This window comes from Panthera tigris, chromosome A2, assembly GCF_018350195.1.
Source record: "Panthera tigris isolate Pti1 chromosome A2, P.tigris_Pti1_mat1.1, whole genome shotgun sequence".
NCBI lineage: Eukaryota > Metazoa > Chordata > Mammalia > Carnivora > Felidae > Panthera > Panthera tigris.
The window spans coordinates 100923412-100945606 of NC_056661.1; the positions used below are offsets into that span (position 1 = coordinate 100923412).

A 22195-nucleotide genomic window follows, 5' to 3' on the forward strand; every position below is an offset into this window, starting at 1 on the left:
CCATAGCGTTTACGTCACAATGACCTGGCCGACAGGTGGGAGCCGCAGCGAACGCCCCAGGGTTCCCTCTGCGCTGTGCATGGTGCGTCCTACTCACTTCCACGTAAGACTCGTGTGGCTTTAGAAAACAGGAGACTAAATGACTTCAATGCCAAGAAAAGTTACAGGGGCCTTTATCTGGAAATCAACTTTGAGCTTAAAGGAGAAAGGCTATGTGAAAAAAAAACTGTGTATGTATATATATCTATAGATATCTATAGATATATATACATAGTAATTTCATTTTATCAAGAAAGAAAAAAAACCAAGCTCTTGTCTTTAGAGTACCCTGCGTTGATCACACAAAGAGAAGGTGTTGCAATAGGTGCTTCCTAAAATTATGCTAAAAAGCAATCCCAATGTGTTATGTATGACTCAATCCCTGGTTATGTTATATATTTATAAATAAGTCCATAGAGTAGTCACTGGTTGAAACAATTTAACAATGGAATGGAAGATGGTTACTGACTAATGATGCACAGCTAATATGAACAGGCTACTATGTGTCAGGCATATGCTGTATACCTTTAATCCTTGCTGTAACCCGGTGCTGTAGGTGCAGTTATTATCCCTATGTACAGATGAAGACACTGCCCAGAGTGCCTTTAAGGAGTTCAGCTCATAGCATATTCAGCAGGGAGTTGAATCCAGGGTTTTCTGAACCATGCATAAGAGGTTTAGCTTAATCTTAGGATAGAAAGGTGCCTAACCAAGGTAGATAGAGAAAAAAGTATAGGCGATGTTGACATTTAAATAGGAAGTAAAATGGTACAGCTCCAGAAATTTATATAACCTTAAAAGTTGACATTATTCTTTGGATATATTCTTCAGGGATTCTGTTTGTCATAGACAGATTTGAGTTCGTTCTAGTATGTCACAAAATACAAAGCTGAGAAAACATCAAATCCTTAATAAATGTTTACAAATAAGTACTGAATTAATATGATCTACAAAACAGCAAATTGTTGAAAAGCTGAAATTCAAGAGGAACTTTGAAAGAGAAAAACATAGTTCCTATATATTTGGCTTTTATAAGAAGCACTCAAAGTAACCCATTAACAACACAGACCAAATTATTTTTGCTGTTTGTACAAAGGAAAAAAACCACAAAACCCTTTAAAATAAGAAACAAAGTCTTCTTTGTGAAGGCAAGACAATTAAGATGTTTTGTTTTAAAATATTTAATTCTAAGAACCATTAATGTGTAAAAACATATTATTTGGAATTTTAAAAAATATTATCTCTACCAGAATAAAGTGCTATTTCTAACATACTAGGTGCTCCATGAATGTTGGGTGAATGTATCAATCAGTTGTTTGAAACACTGGGAAATAGATCACAAAATTTCCTGACTCCCTAATGTTCTCCTTTCCACCAGTGGTGATTTACTAGTTACATGAAAATGTATTAGAAACCCTATTTATCAAAGGCTGGCTTTGTGGAAGATACTTAAATTTGTTACAAGAAAGCCAGTAGAACACAGGTTGATAGTGTATTCGCAGTATCTTCTCAAAATGCAGATAATTGGAACACAAGCTTTGGAGGAAATGAGTACAAAAGCTGATTTATGTAACTAATTACTCAGGTTTCTTTTACTTCTCTAAAGGCCAAGGTGAAAACTTGGGCGGTGACTCAAACAATGCAAGTGAAAAGTGGCTTTGAAGACAGTGTCTTAAGGTGAACAAATATGTTCTACAAGCAGTATCAGGTCAGCATGGCACTGAAATTCCTTGGGCTCCCAGAGAGTTTAAGGTAAATCTTTAAATGATTTTTTATCATTATTGTTGTCCTAACATTAGGATATTTCAGAAAGGAAATCATAAACTCATGCTCATTCTATATCACCACAGTGAGGGTTTTTCCTTCTCATTAAAAAAAAAAAAAATTGCTCCATCTATAAACTTCCATTTGTTTCTGGATATCCAGTTGTTTCAGTCTTACAAAGTACCTGAAACAATTTCTAAAAAGAGAATGGCTATTGAATGATGGGATCTGAAATTAAGAAAAAGTATACAGTAATATACATTTTGAAGAGTGTAACAGGATGACAAAAAAAACTTTTCCACAGAATAAATAAATACGTATTCAATTTAGTGATTTTTTGAGAGGTTCCAAGGTTCAAGATGTGCTAATAGAACCACATGAATTAGGAATTGTGTTAGGCTGTCATTAACAGAGACCCAGAGTAGGAGTGGATTGAATGAGGTAAAGGTTTATTTTTTCTCACAGTAAGGAAATTGGAAAGTAGTCTGGAGTTGGTGTGGCCTCTGATGGATCATCAGGGTTTTGACCTCCTCTCCTTTTATTTCATCATTCAAAGCAAAGCAATATTGCTTAAAGGTAAAATCCAGGCAAGGATGTGGAGAAGTAGAAACCTTCATGTGTTGCTGGTGGGAATGTAAAATGTTGCAGTTGCTGTAGGAAACCATCTAGCAGTTCCTCAAATGATTAAGCATAGAGTTACCAGATGGCCCAGCAATTCTACTCCAAGGTGTATCTTTCCAAGAGAAATGAAGGCCTCTGTCCACACAAAAACTTGCACACAAATGTCTATAGAAGCGTTACTCAAAATAGTCAAAAGGTGGAAACAATCCAATTGTGCATCAGTAGATGAATGGGAAACAAAATGTATTATATCTGTATAATGGAATATGATTGGGCCATGAAAAGGAATGAAATACTGGTACATGCTGTAACTGGGATGAACCTTGAAAACACGCTAATTGAAGAAAGCCAGCCACAAAAGTCCATATATTATATGATCCCATTTTTGCAAAAGTCTAGGGTAGGGAAATCTACAGAGACAGGAAGTAGACTAACGATCATTTAGGGCATACACTTGTATAAGTGTATGTATGAATGTATGTATACAAACTGTTAATCTACATATAATACAGTATATTTGAGTGGACTGTTGAAGTATATTTTTAGGTTGTATTTTTAATGTTCTGAGTGCCCCTTAATGCTTTCAGCCAACATGAGCAAATAGGGCAGAATGCCTTTCTTCCTTTTGGGAACCATAATGCAAATGAGTGCCTTACCACTCATCTGGACAGATAATTATAGTTTCCTACTTCTCCTTTTATTTTCTGACTCATCTTTGACAGCATCATATATACTTATGGTACCTGTTTTAGAGTCAGATGCTAAGATAGAGCTTAAGCTACTGTTTTTATCAATAATAATAATAATAATAAGAGCTATACATATAAATCTCTTCAAAGCTCAAGTCATTAATAAGACAAAAATCACTTCTCCTGGAGTTGCTGGGAGATTAAAATTAGATAATCTGTAAGAATAAGCTTAGGAAAAACTGATGTTTTAAAAATTATTACTGGGGCGCCTGGGTGGCTCAGTTGGTTGAGCATCCAACTTCGGCTTGGGTCATGATCTTGCAGTTCATGAGTTCGAGCCCCACATCGAACTCTGTGCTGACAGCTCCGAGTCTGGAGTCTGCTTCGGATTGTGTCTCCCTCTCTCTCTGCCCTTCCCCCACTCGTGCGCGCTCTCTCTCTCTCTCTTTAAAAAATAAATAAACATTAAAAAAATTTATTATCAAACTTACTGTCTGATTTTATTGGTGATAGAAATTTAACTTAAACTAAATTTAATTGGCAAAAATGAAATAATTTATTCCCTGTATTGTGTAATACTTAAAGAGGAATTAGATGTACTCAACTAAGTATCTTGACCAATTTTGGTTTAATTTTTATCACCATTTGTGCTCTTTCATAGCAAAATAAAGCTTTTATACTCTCAGTAGAGCTAGTTATGTCTTCAAGCAAATTTGCGTGCGCATGTGAAAATAGAACAAATGTTTAATTAATAGCATTAACTTTTGTTAATTAAAATTAACTTCCTTTCCCTTCAAAATTAAGGCTTCAATGAAGAGAGGAGATTTATTTTACACCGAAGAGAAAGGTAATTATTTTCATTCCCATACCAGCTTAGATTTTTGGGTAAATAACACCCTGCCTCTTCACTCCCAGTATCATCCATTGGAACTTATGCAAGGATAATGCTGATGATAACACCAAATGGGACATCTTACCCACTATTTTGTCTGTCATGTACCTTCTGGTATAATTCTGCTTTTGACTAGGAACTATGTTGCAGTTGGGGCAAACCTCAGCCCAGGGTTCAGAGCTCTGCCTCTGGTCTCATACATGAGACTATGTCCCCCAAGGCACACATAGGGCTAATGACCCCTTAAAGGGTCACTGTCTGGTAAGGAATAGGATTTACCTGAAAGAATAGGATGGAACTTTCTAGGTCTTTGGTCTTCTCCTCCTCGCCAGAGGGACAATTTAAAAGAATCACTAAGAACCCTGGTGCAGATAATAAAGGTAATTCAGGTGAAGCATGGACTAAATGTTTGGTCTAATCATGAGGTTAAGAGGCTGATTTAGGACTATAAACCATATTTCCTAACTCCCAATCAGATGCACTTTTCCTTTTCTAGTTTTAACTCTGTCACTAACTTACTTTGGCAGAGATTGTTAATCATTTCCCAGTATTTTTTCTCCCCACACCCACAGTAATATAAATTTCAGCTGAGTATACATTGTTGCCCAGTTGTGGACTATATTTTCTAGCTTCCCTGGCTTCAAGGTATGGTCATGTGACCAGGCTCTAGCCAATAGAATATGACTGAAAGACACATATGTAACTTTTGGGTCATGCTGTTGAAAGAAACACACCCTCACCTTTATCTTGCCCCTTTCCCACTGGTTGGATCACCTTTGGCCATGAAGGTGAGGGCAATATATTGGTGATAGCAAGAAACTTGGATTCCTGACCACTTGATCTGCCACACTGCCCTGGTCCTCCTGCATGGGTTATTTTATGAGAAGGAAATAAAGTCCACTATTTTTTAAGCCACTATGTTTCTTGGATATTATTACAACCCAGCCTTTATCCTAATAAATTTGTCTACTCCATGATATTGGATTAGATCTTCATTTTCCATGAAGTTTATATTCTAAAACAATGTTTCTCAATCTGTGGGTCACAGGACCTCAATTTGAGGGCCTTTGGTGTTAATACAAAGGATGTTATTGTATTTGGTGTTAATACAAAGGGATATGGATCTTTAACCAGTAACATCTGCAGACAAAACACCTGCTTCAGAAATAAAAATTGTGATTTTTGAAATACATATTACATGATTATAAAACAAAAGTTTTTCAAAATTAGTGAATTTCTTGAAATGCAGGTAATGAATCTTTTAGCTTTGTTCATTGGAAAAAGTCTATTTCACCTTTGTTTTTGAAGTACTTTTTCACTGGTAAAGAATGCCAGTTGACAGTTTTTTCTTCAGTACTTTAAAGATGTTGCTATGTTGTGTTCTAGCTTATATTGTTTCAGGCATGAAATCTGTCATCTTTATCTTTGGTCCTCTGTGTCTTATTTTTGGCCACTTTTTAAGATTTTTTTTCCCTTGTAACTAGTTTTACAAAACTTGATTACGATGTCCTTGGTATTGTTTTTTTCTTATAGTTTTCGGTTTGTTGAGCTTCTCAGTGCCGTGGGTTTCTTGTTTAATTCGAACTGTGAAAAACTTCAACCATACCCAGAATAACCAACACAATATTTAAGGAGAGAAACAAAGTCAAAGGACTGACACTACCTGACTTCAAGACTTACTGTGTAGCTACAGTAATCAAGGTAGTGTGATACTGGCAAAAGAATAGACAACTGGAACAATGCAGCAGAATAGAGAACCCAGAAGTAGAGACATGCAAATATAGTCATCTAAACTTTGATAAAGAAATAAAGGCAATTCAACGGAGAAAAACATAGTCTTTTCAACAAATGCTGTTGGAACAACTGGACATCTACATGCCAAAAAATGCATCTAGACACAGACCTTATATCTTTCACAAACATTAACTCAAAGTGGATGAAAAACCCAAATGTAAAACACAAAACTATAAACTCTCTAGAAGATAATGTAGGAAAAAATTTAAACAACCTTAGGTATGGTGATGACTTCTTCGATAAAACACTAAAGGCACAATCCATAAAAGAAAAAAATGGGGTTGTATGGAAACAAATTTGACAATAAATTTCATATATTAAAAAATTTAAAAAAGTATGGAAACCAATTTGACAATAAATTTCATATATTAAAAAATAAAAAAAATTTAAAAATGGGCAAATTGTACTTCATTAACCTCAAACACTTATGCTAAATACACTGTCAAGAGAATGAGAAGACAAACCACACACTAGGAGAAAATATTTTCAGAGAACATCTGATAGGCGCACCTGTGTGCCTCAGTCGATTAGGCACCTGACTTCGGCTGAGGTCACGATCTCATGGTTCCTGAGTTCGAGCTCCACCTCGGGATCTGTGCTGACAGCTCTGAGCGTGGACCCTGCTTTGGATTCTGTGTCTCCCTCTCTCTGTTCCCTTACCCCGCACAAGCTCTGTCTCTCAAAAATAAATAAATGTTTAAAAAAATTAAACTATAAAGAACTTATCAAACTCACCACCCAAAACACAAATAATCCAGTGAAAAAATGGGCAAAAGACATGAATATACACTTTTCAAAAGAAGGTGTCCACATGGCTAACAGACACATGAAAAAATGCTCAGTATCACCATCATCAAGGAAATACAAATCAAAACCACAATGATATACCACCTCACACCAGTCGGAATGTCTAAAATTAACAACTCAAGCAACAACAGATGTTGGTGAGGATGTGGAGAAAGAGGATCTCTTTTGCATTGTTGGTGGGAATGTAAGCTGGTGCAGCCACTCTGGAAAACAGTATGGAGCTTCCTCAGAAAACTAAAAATAGAACTACCCTACAACCCAGCAATTGCACTACTAGGTATTTATCCAAAGAATACAGGTGTGCTGTTTCGAAGAGACACATGCACCTCAATGTTTATAGCAGTGCTATCAACAATAGCCAAAGTATGGAAAGAGCCCAAGTGTCCATTGACAGATGAATGGATAAAGAAGATATCCTATGTATATACAATGGAGTATTATTCGGCAATCAAAAAGAATGAAATCTTGCCATTTGCAACAACGTGGATGGAACTAGAGGGTATTATGCTAAGCGAAATTAGAAAAAGACACATATCATATGACTTCACTCATATGTGGAATTTAAGATACAATATAGATGAACATAGGAGAAGGGAAGCAAAAATAATATAAAAACAGGGAGGGGGACAAAACACGAGACTCTCAAATATAGAGAAGAAACAGGGTTTCTGGAGGGGTTGTGAGTTGGAGGGTGGCTAAATGGTCAAGGGGCATTGAGGAAGACACTTGTTGCGATGAGCACTGGGTGTTATATGTAGGGTTTGAATCCCTGTATTCTACTCCTGAAATCACTATTGCACTACATGCTAACTTGGATGTAAATTTTTGAAAAATTAAAAAAAAAAATCTGATAACAGTCTTTTCCAAAATATACCAAAGAGATGTTAAAATTCAACAATAAGAAAATTAATAACTCAATAAATGGGCAAAAATTTTGAACAGACTCCTCACCAAAGATGATACACAGATGCCAAATAAGCATTTTAAAAAGATGCTGAATATCCTATGTAATTAAGAAATTGCAAATTTAAACAATGAGATATCACTGCACATCTATTAGAATGTCTAAAATCCAAAACATTGAAAACATCAAATATTGGAGTGGATGTGGAACAAAAGGAATTCTCATTTATTGCTGGTGGGAATGCAAAATGGTACAGCCACTTTGGAAGACACTCTGGTAGTTTCTTACAAAACTAAACTTACTCTTACCGTAGAGTCCTACAATTACTTTTCTTACAATTACTTTACCCAAATGATTTGAAAACATGTCCACACAAAAACCTGCACGTGAATGTTTATAGCAGCTTTATTCACAATTGCCCCAAATTGAGAGCAACTAAGATGTCCTTCAATATATGACTGGATAAGCAAACTGTAGTACATCCACACAGTAGAATATTAATCAGTGTTTTAAAAAATTGCTATCAAGACATGAAAAGACATGAAGAAACCTTAAAAGCATATTGCTAAATGAAAAAACCAGTCCGTAAAGGCCACACTGTATGATTCCCGCTATATGACATTTTGGAAAAGGCAAAACTATGGGGACAGTAAAAAAAAAAAAATCAGTTGCCAGGGACTTGGGTGGAAGGAGGGAGAGATAAATGTTTTTTCCTAATATCCAATATTTTGAGAGGCATTTGTTTTAGTTATTTTAGAGGGACTATAAATCTGGTCCCTATTATTCCATCGTGATCAGAAGCCCCTTTATTAATGATTTAATAGTAACCTTGCATTATGTATTTTCTTGACTAATATATATTATATATATTACTGCTATTTTGTGGGGGATAATCTAGGAATTTTTTTTTTATATTGAAGAACAGTCCTTACAAATGCTCCAACTGAAAGGGCAGGGACAAGCAATTCATAAAAGAAGAAATTAAAATAGTAAAAATGAAAAATATACTCATTTTCAATAAATTTTTTTCAACTTAAAACATTTTCACCAATCATACTGGCAAACATGATAATGCTCAGGCTTGATAGGGATATGGGAAGTGGACACTGACATACTCTCATAAACAGAGGATAGAAGCCAAAATTTTACGCACCTTAATGGGGGGCAGTTTGGCAATTTATACAATATATTAATTGTGCATTTTGTGACACTGCATTTCCACTTTTAGGATATTTTCTCTGAAGAAATTATTAGTTGAGTGTACAAAAGTGAGCATATGAAGATGAGCATCACAACACTGTTCATAATGTTAAATTCTGAAAGCAGTAAATTGTCCATCTAAAGGAAGGATTAGTTAATTAATTATACATTTAGTACATTTACATATTGGAATGCTGACAGCTATTAAAAAGAATGAGGTCAAAGTATTTTTTTAATATGATTTATTTTCAAGTTGGCTAACATACAGAGTATACAGTATGCTCTTGGTTTTGGGGGTAGATTCCCGTGATTCATTGCTCACATACAATACCCGGTGCTCATCCCAAGAAGTGCCCTCCTCAATGTCCATCACCCATTTTCCTCTCTCCCCCACACCCTCCATCAACCCTCAGTTCTCTGTATTTAAGAATCTCTTATGGTTTGCCTCCTTCCCTCTCTGTTTGAAACTATTTTTCCCCTTCCCTTCCCCCATGGTCTTCTGTTAAGTTTCTTAAGATCCACATATGAGTGAAAACATATGAAATCTGTCTTTCTCTGGCTGACTTATTTCACTTAGCATAATACCCTCCAATTTCATCCATGTTGCTGCACATGGTAGGATTTCATTCTTTCTCATTGCCAAGTAGTATTCCATTGTATATATAAACAACATTTTCTTTATCCATTCTTCAGTTAATGGATATTTAGGCTCTTTCCATAATTTGGCTGTGGTTGAAAGCACTGCTATAAACATCGGGGTGCATGTGCCCCTATGAACCAGCACTCCTGTATCCTTTAAATAAATTCCTAATAGTGCTATTGATGGGTAATAGGGTAGTTCTATTTTTAATTTTTTGAGGAATCCCCACACTGTTTTCCAGAGCGGCTGCAGAGGTCAAGGTATTTTTAAATGAAAATAGCTGCTTGCACAACACCATGTGAAATATGATGCTATTTAAGTAAATATTTTATGTTAACTATATATTTACACTCACTAAAATGTTAACAGGCTGTCTCGAGGGAGTGATCTCTTTTTGGATGTAGTTGGAGGTGGGGGTTTTCACTTATACTCTTTAGTAATATTTGGCTTTTTTGAAGTGTACATATAGCATTTTACAATTTGCAAAATTAGGATGATTTAAATTTTGACACTAGAAAAAATGGTTCTCACATTTGAAAATATTTGGAAATACTGGTTTATCTAACACTGATTTGTATTCTAAAATTCCTTTTTGATTTAATATTTTATTCCAATCTCTGGACTAACCTTGAGATTCTTCCAAGTGCTAGATAGAAGTCCATGCCTTCTTTCTCCTTGCTGCTGCCACATGACAAAGGTGAATTGCTTAGGTAAAGCTTGGTTGCTTCCTGATTGGGGTGGTGGGGTGCATACACTGGCTCAAATTCTTCTTTTTTTCCTCATATTTCAAGTGACTTTATTGCTGGGTGACAATCTTGGGCTGGTTATGGGAAACATGCATATAGGCATTTGGAGTTGGAAAGCTAGAAGTGGTTCTAGTAACTTCTCTGGGGGATCAGAGGTTGTTCAGATTTGAGTGGAAAGGGAGGATCATGAATTGACTTTACATTAAAGATCTTTTCCTCCAGAGCTCTTTCTCTTACTTATCTCTGCAGGCTTAAAAACCTCAAAATTATTTTGAATTCCTTTCTAGTAGTTTGCTGCATGTCTTCAATTAGTCGCTAAATCCCTGTTCATCACAGGTTTATGATTCATAACAAGAAACTACAGTTTCTTTTCTAGTGTCTCTCAGCTGTTCTGTCCATTTTTCTCAGTTTTATCTCCATTGCCTTTCCAACTCTGGCTGTTTCTTATCTGGAAATTAAAAATTTCTTTCCATCCAGGATTGTATATTTAGACCAATACTAAGTCAGTTAAGATTGAGTACTTAATTTTGCATCTAACCTGAGAATTGGGTGTGTGTGCATGTGTGTGTGTGGATGTGGGTGTGTGATTGTGTGGGTTGGTGGGTTATGGTGGCTTGGGATGGGGAGGGTGGATGTGTAAGGTAAGAGAAGACAGAACCTATGCCTTAGAATTACACTTTTTAAGTATGACGTTAATTAAACTCTATTATCATAGTCTGGCTTCATTCCCAGCTACAAAATCTTCCAAAGGTTACATCAAAATCAAGTGCCTGATCAAGCAATTCAACACCTTTATCAGTCCTAATTTACCTTGCTCACCTGCCAACATTGATTTCTGCTTGTCCTCTCTTGTTCATACCCCCTACATCAACACTCCCACCCACCCCTGGATGCATTCACACAAGAATGACCACTGTCACCAGGTGCCAAGGCCAGACTTGCCCTGAAGGTGTTCCTCGGCTCCCAGTTGGGAGGGTCCAGTAACTCCTGGCACTCCTGTTTTCACTACTACCACTTCTACCACAACACTGTCTTGTAAGAGTTCTTATTAAATGCTTCCTAAAGCAATCTGAAATGAAAATTGTCTCAATTAGGAAAATAAAGACTATTGGACTGAAAACCCAGAGCCAGTTCAAGCAGTTTGCATTTTCGCACAAGAGACGTACACAGGCAGTCAGACCTTTGATGGCAAGGACTCTGCCTTCTTCATTTGTGTGTCCCTTAGTACATCTGCCAGCATGCCTCAGATGTACAGTCTTAGGTGTTCTGTGAAAATCTGTTGAATTCATGGATGATTTGTATACAAATGGACCCTTTGTAGGTGGAGTGGCCAGTTATTTCCCTTGGTTTCGTTTTGTTAAAGCCTCTCCGTTAATTCTTAGCCATTTTTAATACCTAACTTTGACATTCAATACTAATATTTTATAATATTGATACTGTGTAATATTCTTTAATACAGTTTTTTCCCCACTCTTATTTTGTCCTACAAATCACGTAAGCACTTGTACTATAAACTGTAAATATTTGTGTCCCCCCAAATTCATGAGTTGAAGCCTAATTCTTAATGTGATATTTCGAGGTGAAGCCTTTGCGAGCTGATTCAGAGTCCTTATAAAAAACATCCCAGAGAACTCCCTCTCTGTGTGAAGACACAGAAGACAGCTGTCTACAAACCAGAAGGCAGGCTCTCACCAGACACTGAACCTGCCAGGACCTTGACATTGGACTCCTCCACCTCCAGAACTGTGATAAATAGATTTCTGTTGTTTATAAGCCTCCCAGTCTATGGTATTCTGTTGTAGCAGCCCAAACAGACTAAGACAAACTTGGGAAATGTGCATATTCTCCAGGACCTTTCCAAATCTATGGCATCAGAAAATTCTGTGGAAGGTCCTAAGAATCTTGATGTTTAAACTCAACTTAGTGACTCTTATGGCCAGAGAAATTTGGAAACTGCCTTATTGAGAAATTCAGTAGTCTTAGTTAAGGTTAATTATTGTCTTTGATCTTTATGCCAAATACAATTCCATGAGCATTAACTTGACATTAAAATGCCTAAACTCCAATCTTGTTAATTACCATCTGAGTGGTTTGGGGCTAGTACAGTGTTTTCCCAAATTCGTCTGCAAATTAGATTCACAGGGGCTCTTTTAAAAATGCCAAAATCTGGGTCATACCCAAGACAAATTAAATCTCATTCTCTCAGGCTGTGACACAGGCATTAGTATTTTTTGACTCATATATACTAGTAAATTAGTATTTATTTCCCAACATGCACACAAGTTTGGGAACCACTAGACTAATCAGTTACCCTCTCTAAGCCTCTATAGACAACAACTCTCATTCTAAAATGTTATTAGGAATTAATCTAATTAATGCATGTGAATATATCTTATAAATGATAAAACACTATATATACCCAATTCATTATATTTAAGGCTTCAAAGCATTTTTTTGGCTCCTAAGTATTTTGAATAAAGGTTAACAAATTTGCATTTTTTATATTTTTTTATATTTTTATATTTTCTGTATACCACTTTTTTATGCTTGTGACTGTGATTGCCAGTTCAATAGTTTAGTTTGGTAGATTCACCTTGCAAAGGAAACCACCATTCAAAAAGCTGTCCTTAGAATTTAGGTACATTCCCATCAGGTGGCAGTAGTCTGTCTGGGGTCCTGGTTTAAAGCAGTGGTTCTCAGCTCTCACTGCAAATCAAAATCTTTCTTGGCTTGGGTTTATCCCCAAAGATTTTGATTCAGTAGGTCTGAGTGGGACTCTAGCTTCTGTAGGTTTATCAAGATCAACACATCATTCAAATGACTTGTTGCTAACCATGGTGAGTTTGTTATTTCTGTTTAGGCCTTCTGTTCTATCTACTGGATTTAGTCATAAATGTTCTACTTTTTTCAATGTTAGAAATATCTCTTCATCATGTAGAGCAGAAAACAATTTTAGAATAGCTTAAAAATCATTTGAATCCATATGGATATGATTTCTTATTACTACTACCATTCAGTCTTTATTATATAATCTTACAATTTTTATTTAAAATGTGTCCTGGCCTTGATATATAAGCAAACCTTCTCAATGTCTGTGATCACTAGTTCCCTTTTTAAAAAGTCAGAAAATGTATGGTTCCCCTGCTGGTCTGGAATCTGTGACTCTAGGGCAGTGGTTCTTAAATATCAGTGGGCATGTGGAACACTGAGGATCTCGTTAACAGTGTACACCCTGTCCAGACCTAGTGAATTAACCTTTCGGTTGAGTTCCAGGATTCTGAATTTTAAGTTATCCCTCTGTTATTGTGATGCACACTAAATTTTGAGAACTGTTGGCTCTATGGAATCAGAGGCTGGGGGGTGGGCTGGGTAGCTTTGGTATGGTAAAGAATACTAAGGGAGGCCTCATAGGATCCAGATGCAAAACTCTGTAAGGCATTTTTTTGTTCTCTCCTTGCCTTCCTGTGCCTCATCTTAGTACAAGTAGTGGTAAGTGACTATGTTGTTATTCAGTGACCCTAAGGAGAGTCACCAGGCATTGGTTGGTAGTGGTCCACAACCTCTGGAGTTCCCCAGGTGAAATTGGAAACTGATCCTCATGTACAGAGGGCAAGGAGAGACTGAGGAGAGTAGCAGACTACTCCAGATTGGTAGATGACAGTTTTAATAAGCAAGGGAACTTATATATGAGGCTTGTCTTGGGTGACAGCATCACAAGTAAACCTTCACACCCGCCTACCAGAATCTTGAGTGTATATAGAGGCCTTCACTGGATTCAGTCATATATACCACCCAGATAGGCTCAACACATTGCTCTCTCAAGGCCATATCCTTGAAATGGCTCCCACTATGGGAACAGTGGGCAAAACTTACATTCCAAAGATGGGAGGGGGGTAAAGAGGCTGAGATTTCCTGGGTCCAGCTCCCAGGTGAACTGGTGGTCATGTCCTCTTGATTACTTCCTCTGATAGTTAATAAATTTGAAGTGGTAAGTCCTATCAATTTTTGTTGTCAATCCAAGCATGGAGCCTGCATCGAGGAAAATGCAGCAAATACTTATGGGTTTTGTATTGAGAAAATACTCCTTTTCCTTCTTTCTCTGTTTTCTTTTTTTTTTTTTTAAGGTGGGGGTGAATAGCCCCTATTGGAAAGATAATGGGGTAGAGAGGAGGAGTGACACAGAAGAAAGTCCAATTTTCTCCTTAGAGTGGCTGTAAGATGTTCTAGATGTTCTCCATTTTCCTTTCCTTCCTCAACTTGACTTTTTCCCATCTATAATCTTTCTTCCCTGGTTTGTTGGATTGTGGTCTGCTCTTGAAGAAACACCATCTAGAACAGACCTAGGCACCAAAAACAAAAACAAACCAAAAAACCACTATATCTGAAACCACCCAACTCATCTTTAAATTGCACTAATAGCATATTTGATCATTCACTTGGGTTATTTTTACTGTTATGTATAATTGTATTTGACCCATATTTTGTTTCATGACTATGCTTTTATTTTTGTTTACTTTCCTTTACTAGCATTTTGTACATCCTAAGACTTCATTTGCCTTTGATTTCAGATAAACTGTGTATTTTCTGCAAAGCAAGCAGTAAATGATTTTCCACTAAGATATGTTGGATTGGTATGAGCACATGATAAGGACGGATCATTGGATTTTCATATTTGATATTTTATGTCTAAAAGAAACTTGTGAATTGTTAATCAATTTTTATGTTAAATCAGTATTTAATAAGCATTAGCCTCAGCAGAACTTGAAGCCAATAGAGTCTTAAGGTGACTTTTTAAAAAAGTTAGATTATAATAAAAGCAGGCAAATTGATTAGTCTTTTTCAAAACCTTTGCAGCTCTCTGTCCACTTCCCATCTACTTCCTGCTCCCATAAACAAGTTGTGCTTTTTATTGTGTTTTGAAAATCACTAACCACAATGGCTACATCAGTGCTGCTTAAATAAGAGCTATGATCTTAGCTGTGCCATCTCTACCTTTGTTTAAACAGTATTACCGCTCACATAAGTTATGGCAATTGCCCCCTTCTTCTGGAAGGAAACTACCCCTCTAATCCATTCACTAGCCTCAGCCTAAGGTCCTCTTTCTAAGGTACAAATTTAATTATTTCTCTCTTTTGTTTAGATTTTTCTGTCGGCTCCTTGTGCAGTGGTTACCAGAACCTGTCGTTCTGTCCATTCAGAACTATTCCTTTATTCATCGAAATTAAGTGGGATTCTTAAATTTAATATTAGAGGACATAATTTTGTGCCAGTTCTTCCTGGGGAGTGGAAGCTAAGAGAGAAGCTCAAGAGCTGTCAGTGGTCATGTTTTCACCATGTGCAGGAATCCAGTCAATAGCAAGAAAGAATGAAGCCCAGGGGGGGAGAAGAAGAGATTCCCCCAGGGGGGAATGAAGCCATGGGGAGAAGAAGAGATGAGAGATAGGGAGCAATCTGCTGGTGGTATTCAAAGCCCTGATTCAAATTGTCCCCAATCCTTGTCGTTCCAGAAGCTGATTGTCATTAATCCTGTCCTTCCAGAAGCTGGTTGTTCCAACCCTCCTTACATCACATGAAACACCCCTGTACCTTCCTATAAAGTTCCCACTTTTACCTAAGCCAGTTAGAAATAAGTTTTTGTCACTTGCAAACAAAGGATCTAGATGAGAATAGCCTATGAGGTCTTTCATGATATGGTCCCAAGCTTCTCAATTCCATCTTCACAAAACCCTCAGGAAGATACTCAGCTGCAAGTAACAGAACACAAATAGATTTAAATAATAAAGGCATTCCTTTCTCTCTCACACCTGGAAGTGTAGACAAAGACAGAGATAGTTCCAGAGATGGTTTATCAGTTTGACCAAATGATAATGCTATAGTCAGCTCTGCAGTTCTTGGGGTCTTTTCCTTGATCAAGGAAGAAAGCAGCTCCAGACAGTCTTTAAGACCTATGTGAGCATTCCGGGCAAGGAAGAAGGTGGCAATCGCCTTCTCCTTGGGAGGGTCTGTTTTGAGCCTGGAAGGGAAGTTCAGCTGACTTCTCCTTGGATCTCCTTGGCCAAAACTGGGCCACATGCCCAACCCCAGACTCATGATTGTGAAGTGAAAATTACTTTGACCCATTCCCTAACTGTCCTTACTTCAATGGATCTGTGTCAATTATATGAGATTCAGTTAACAGAGAAAGGAAAATGGAACGGTAGCATAGTCAAGGAAACATGTCTACCACACATATTTCCATTATCCTCCCCTGTCCTTCCCCTGCCACCATTGCTACCATTATCCCAATTTTAAGAGCCAGCCTTATCAAACTGTCTTCAACCAAACATCCTGTGCTCTCTGTGGTTTCTTTGGCCTCTGTGGGCCTTTGCTCATAACCTTTGCTCTGCCCACAACATATTCTCCATCCTTCATTTAATGGTTTCCTGGTTTTTGTGGGTCCTTCTCCCTTCAGGCCTCAGCTTAGATATCACTTCCTGTGGAAAGTCTTTGTTGACCCCCAGTTCCATAGCACCCTCCTGTTAGTCCTTTCATAGTATCTGTGGGACCATATGGTAATTTTCTATTTATATATTTTCTACTAGACCGTAAACTCTTTGATGGCTTATTGACTGGGTCTTATTTCTCTATGGTCTCACACAGAGCCTGCACATAGTAGATGATCACTAAATACTTGTAGAAGTAAAAGAACTGAAGCATTTTTTGAGGGCACTCAAAATCAACTTATGTTAAAATTGCTTTAAAAAGGCTCATAATAACATAGGTGTTAATTTGTTTCTGATTTTTGTTAAAGGGAATAAATAAAAGAGTGATTTGTTTAAAAAAATTCCTGGTAGACCTTTGCATTTAAAAAGTCATGGCTGTGATGGCTTTGAAAGAGCATGGCAAAGGATGATTTTCCACTTAGGGCAATATTCATTCTGTTTGTCTCACATAAGAGCTAAAGATTCAAAAGCTCTTAATCAAAAGCTGCTTGGGATGCTCTCTTTGCCCCCCCCTCCCCACGTGTGTGTGTGTGTGTGTGTGTGTGTGTGTCTCAAAATAAATAAACTTAAAAAATAATTTAAAAAAGAAATGTCTTCACTTCTAGGTCCTATGTTGGGACCTAGGTCCTAGGTCCCATTAAGAGCTTTTGATCGATCCTTACATGATTTTTCTTTTTTTAATTTATTTTTTTAATGTTTTTATTTATTTTTGAGACAGAGAGAGACAGAAAGAGAGAGAGAGAGAGAGAGCGTGAGTGAGCATGAGTGGGGGAGGGGCAGAGAGAGAGGGAGACATAGACTCTAAAGCAGGTTCCAGGCTCTGAGCTGTCAGCACAGAGCCCAACTCGGGTCTTGAGCCCACAAACTGCGAGATCATGACCCGAGCTGAAGTTGGACACTTAACCAACTAAGCCACCCAGGCACCCCTTACTTGGTTTTTCAAATGGGCAGATTTCTGCATATGGATTCATAACATAGAAACTAAATGTAGCTATGTGATAAACATACTTCCTTACTTGAATTTTATAAGATGTTATTTTACTCGGCCACTTCTTGCTCCTATTTTATTATGAAAAAGCAATATGACATGACAAGGCGTTTTCTATCCTTTTTGTCAGTAGATGAAGTTTAAATAAGGAAGGAAAGAATTAAATGAAGAGAAAAATAATCACCACATTTGATTAATATAATAGAGCAGCACTTTGAAATCTTAGCATTTTTAAGTTAAACATTGAGTTTATAATTTGTATGAGGTAGTGAAACATTCATTTACAAATTTTAAAGAATTTTCCAGGCACAGTGAGTCGGGGCCTCTTTGAATTTTAGACATAGTATTGACCTTTTGGGTATCACCTTTTCCTGGGTGGCCACCCAAAAGCTGCCAGTTTGGAGAGGGACCCAAAGGGCAAGGGGGCTTTCCAATTAGCTCAGTCTGCAGTCAGTGCTGCTGGAAGAGTCTGTGGCCCTTCCTAAAGCTGCGTGGAGTCCATGACAAGCCCCAAGAAGGCCACCACAAAGGAGACCCTTTGTGTTTGGGAAAATGCAAAGGCCTCTTTAGCAGATGACCCTTCATTTTGAGAAATGACTCCTGGCTTGTGGCTAGACTCATGTAGAGACTGAATCATTCCACCATCTGGCATAACACAGCCATGGTACCTTGATGCCTGATACGACGTGGTGCTGTCTCAGACACTTGGCCATAAAGCCAGCCATTCCCAGGAGTACTCCACATCAAGTGGATTGAGAAAGAAGAGAAACTTGTGAGGCTGAGCCTATGAGAAGCCTGAAGACACAGGTAAATTATATGAACAGGCAGTTGTACTCTTATGTTACTTTCTTCCTTAAGCCCATGGGGAGTTTCCTATGCCTAGTGGATCAGGGATAGAGTAACTTGAGCCTGCTGTACAGATGGTTTTGCATGATATGCTGGCACCAGACAGATGAGAGGAAGTGCTGCTGTTCTTCAGGGTGGCCAAGCACTACAATTGGGAAGGAAATGCTTACAAGAATTAAATTTTTGAGCAGAAATTTTATTGTCCACTGTGCCTAGAAGGAAACATTTTAGTGTCTACTTTACCTGAGGTCAGGATCTATAGTAATTCTTGAGCTAATTATTTAGCTGAAAGGTAACTTCCAAAATCTGCAATATACAAAGCAACTGGAATCTAGTATTGAGACTGAGGCTAAAGACCCCCTGTTGTGCCAGACATTTACCCTTTCATTGCTGGATTATGGGGAGGTCAGAGATGTCTCTGAGGGAAGGGCCAGAGTGACTTGGGCAATGATGGATATACCGAGGCAGGAACCTTCAGATGGTTGCAATATTTTAGAGCTGGTTAAGGCTGAATGAATACATACTAGGTCATTTTTAGTCCTGATCCGAGTATATGGTCAAGAACTTGGAAGAGTCAAGATGGGAGAACTGCTGGCAATGAGGCTTTAGGGAAGGGTGGATGGACCATTCAGAATGGACCCAGAGCGAGAATATCTGTGTCTATGTGATGCTCACTAAAAGGCCATCATTGCAGAAGAGATTCTTAGTACCAGGAGAAAAAAATGATTCATTTTGTGGGAGTTAGTCATCCTCCTCCTCAAGCCAATCTATTGGTTCATGGGCAAACTCAATATTTAACTTCATAACAAGACTGATCATATACTGTTAGTAACAATGACTAGCAATAAACTTCTAGGGGACCTGGTCTACTGCCCTGTGGCAGATAAATTCTTTTCAGTTAAAAAGGCCGCTTCATCATGGAAGAACAACAACTTATCATCACAGTCTTTCTGGATTTGGATTTGCTTTCCCTGTTTATATGCCTTTATAAGCATCACAGGATTCCATACATAGCTTTTAATTGATGAACTCATGCACTGCCAACAAGGCAATAAGCTACTAACTGCCTGGCCTTACTGCATAAATATCCTATCATCCTGATGAAGCTAGGCCTCACTGGAAGGACCTATTGGGAATTTAACCATAACAGCATCTAAGTAGTAGTACCTTGTGATATTGGTATGCTGTTGTAGGATATAGAACATGAGTAGAACTAGTGACCAATACATCTGATATTGTTTTCACAGCTGGAATGCAACCTAGGACCTAGAGGTGAAGATATTTCTTTTTTAAATTATTTTTTAAGTTTATTTATTTTGACACACACACACACACACACACACACACACACACACACACACACACGTGAGGAGGGAGGGGCAAAGAGAGCATCCCAGGCAGGCTCTGCACTGTCAGCACAGAGCCCGACACCGGGTTCGATCCCACAAACTGTGAGATCATGACCTGAGCTGAAATCAAGAGTCAGACACTTAAATGACTGAGCCAACCAGGGGCCCCGGGGTGAAGACTTTTCCAACAATTATACCTACTCTTTCACTTTCAGAAGTTTTGTTTTCTTTAACTCTTTTAGTCTAAGTATTTCAGTACTTAATGGAAGAATGTTTCATCCAAGGGTTAAAAAAAATGTAGGTTTTCTTGAATTAGGAGCTGAGACTACCACCTGGGTATGTTGGATTCCTTGTGCAATTGGGGCAAAGATCCTTGGCAAGCTGTGGTGCTGGCTGAAAGCCAGGAGAACTTGGAACGAGCAGAGGAGGAATCTGTCTCATATGTCAGCAGCAGTCTTGTGAATGCCTGCAGAGTGGAAGACTGCAGCTTGCACCAGTATTTCCTTGCTAAGTATGCTATTTATTCTCATGTTTCCTTCTAAAATGAGAATTATAATAATTATTTTTTTCTTTTATTTCCTCTTTCTTTCTTCCAGGGGTATATCATGCTATCCAGGAAATGGTTCAGTTTATCATGTAGTTCATGTAGAATGAAATGGGATTCTGACAGAATTGAAGAGGAATGGACATAACCCAGAGGTCCTGGACTTGAAGGCCAACATCTCCCTTCTGTGCACAGTGGCTGGAAATAGCTTTGGTTATTCCCCATTGCAGTTGTGTGGGATTTAGTTGGATCATGTGTTATGAGTGGTTTTCTGGGATATAGAGAAAAAAGGGTGTGTGTGTGTGTGTGTGTGTGTGTGTGTGTGTGTGTGTGTGTGTTGAGCAGCCAGAAGGTGAATTATAGTACATCTCTTTGGGGTAGCTAGATGGTCCACTATGAGTTTCTCCTCTCTCACAGAGATTATTCTTTTGCACACAGACATAGGCCGTAGGAGATTAGATCTGTGCTGATCCTGTCTACCTGGCCACCAGTACCTGTCTGGAGTTGTCCCCTATGTTCTATATCCCAATTATTAAAATTTGAAATGGTGAGACAGAGAGATGGGATGCCATGATCCAAAGCACGTTAGTGGCAAATTCTGGAGAGAGATCTGTAAACTCCTTGAGGCCCTGGAACCTCCCCACTTCTTGTCCTTTTAAGACTTTGCCCTTTATGCCTTCCTTGGATTTCATGAAATGTTTTAGAATGCTTCCCATAATCTTCCCTTTTTGACTAAGTTAGAGTTGTTTTATGTTTGTTATAATCAGAGGACATTAGTTAACAAATACAGAAAGCAAGGACAATCTATGTATACAGTGATCCTACATGGAGTTGCTCAATTTTAACTAAAAATCATCTAAGTATTTGTGAAAAAGAAAACTACAGGAAGAAAAGAAGACTTCTAAGCTAATCTCTTCCTTCATGGGGTTACACTACTCTCTCTCTTTCCTTATGTCTCTGGGAAAAAACTCAGTGTTAATTACTGGAAAATTATATTTATTTTTTTAAAACTAAATTTTGTATCTACAGAGGACATGGCATGGGGAAGGATGAAAACCAGCCATCTGGAATGACCAGTTCTTTACAGGAATCCTAGTGTAGTTAGTCTAGAGAGAGAATGAAGTCAAATGGAGAGGAAGTAAAGATACAGTAGTTCCCCCTTATCTGTGGTTTCCCTTAAGTGGTTTCAGTACCCAAGGTCAACCATGTGGCCCTGGAGGGCAATAATCCTCCTTCTGACATGTAGTCAGGAGGGCATTAGTACACCAACACTGTGTCATGATGCCTTCATCATTCACCTCACTTCATGTCCTCACACAGGCATTTTATCATCCAATGTGATCACAAGAAGGGTGAGTACAGTACCATAAGATATTTTGAGACAGACACCACATTCACATAACTTTTATTGTAGTATATTATTAAGATGGCTCTATTTTATCATTAGTTATTGTCGTTAATCTCTTTACCTAATTTATAAAAATTTTTTAACTATTTACTTTTGAGAGAGAGACAGAGCACAAGTGGGGGAAGGGCAGAGAGAGAGGGAGGCACAGAATCTGAAGCAGCCTCCAGGCTCTGAGCTGTTAGCACAGAGCCCGACATGGGGGCTCGAACTCATGAAAGGTGAGATCATGACCTGAGCCAAAGTCAGATGCCACCCAGGTGCCCCATTTACTCTACCTAATTTATAAATTAAACTTTATCATAGGTATGTATGTATAGGAGAAAACGTAGTAGAGTCAGGGTTTGGTACTGTCCTCAGTGGCATTGGGGGTCTTGGAATATATCCCCTGTGGATAAGGAAGGCTACTGTACATAGGCTTGGAGTAATGGCCAAACAAATGTAAATACAGCAGCTAGATGAAATCCTGCAGTGCTAAATTCCTC

General features: G+C 38.0%; 1 long non-coding RNA gene across 3 annotated transcripts; it reads left to right on the forward strand.

The window, feature by feature from the left end:
* LOC102963338 lies at positions 1-21068 on the forward strand. Of its 3 annotated transcripts, XR_006211354.1 has the most exons (5): positions 39-103; positions 1646-1791; positions 3918-3960; positions 20358-20460; positions 20744-21068. It is a non-coding gene; the product is annotated as an uncharacterized LOC102963338 (long non-coding RNA). The 3 variants fall into 3 exon arrangements; XR_006211353.1 differs by lacking the exon at positions 20744-21068 and having other exon boundaries at positions 1-82; positions 20358-20501; XR_006211352.1 differs by lacking the exon at positions 20744-21068 and having other exon boundaries at positions 20358-20501.
* The last annotated feature ends 1127 nt before the right edge of the window (positions 21069-22195 follow it).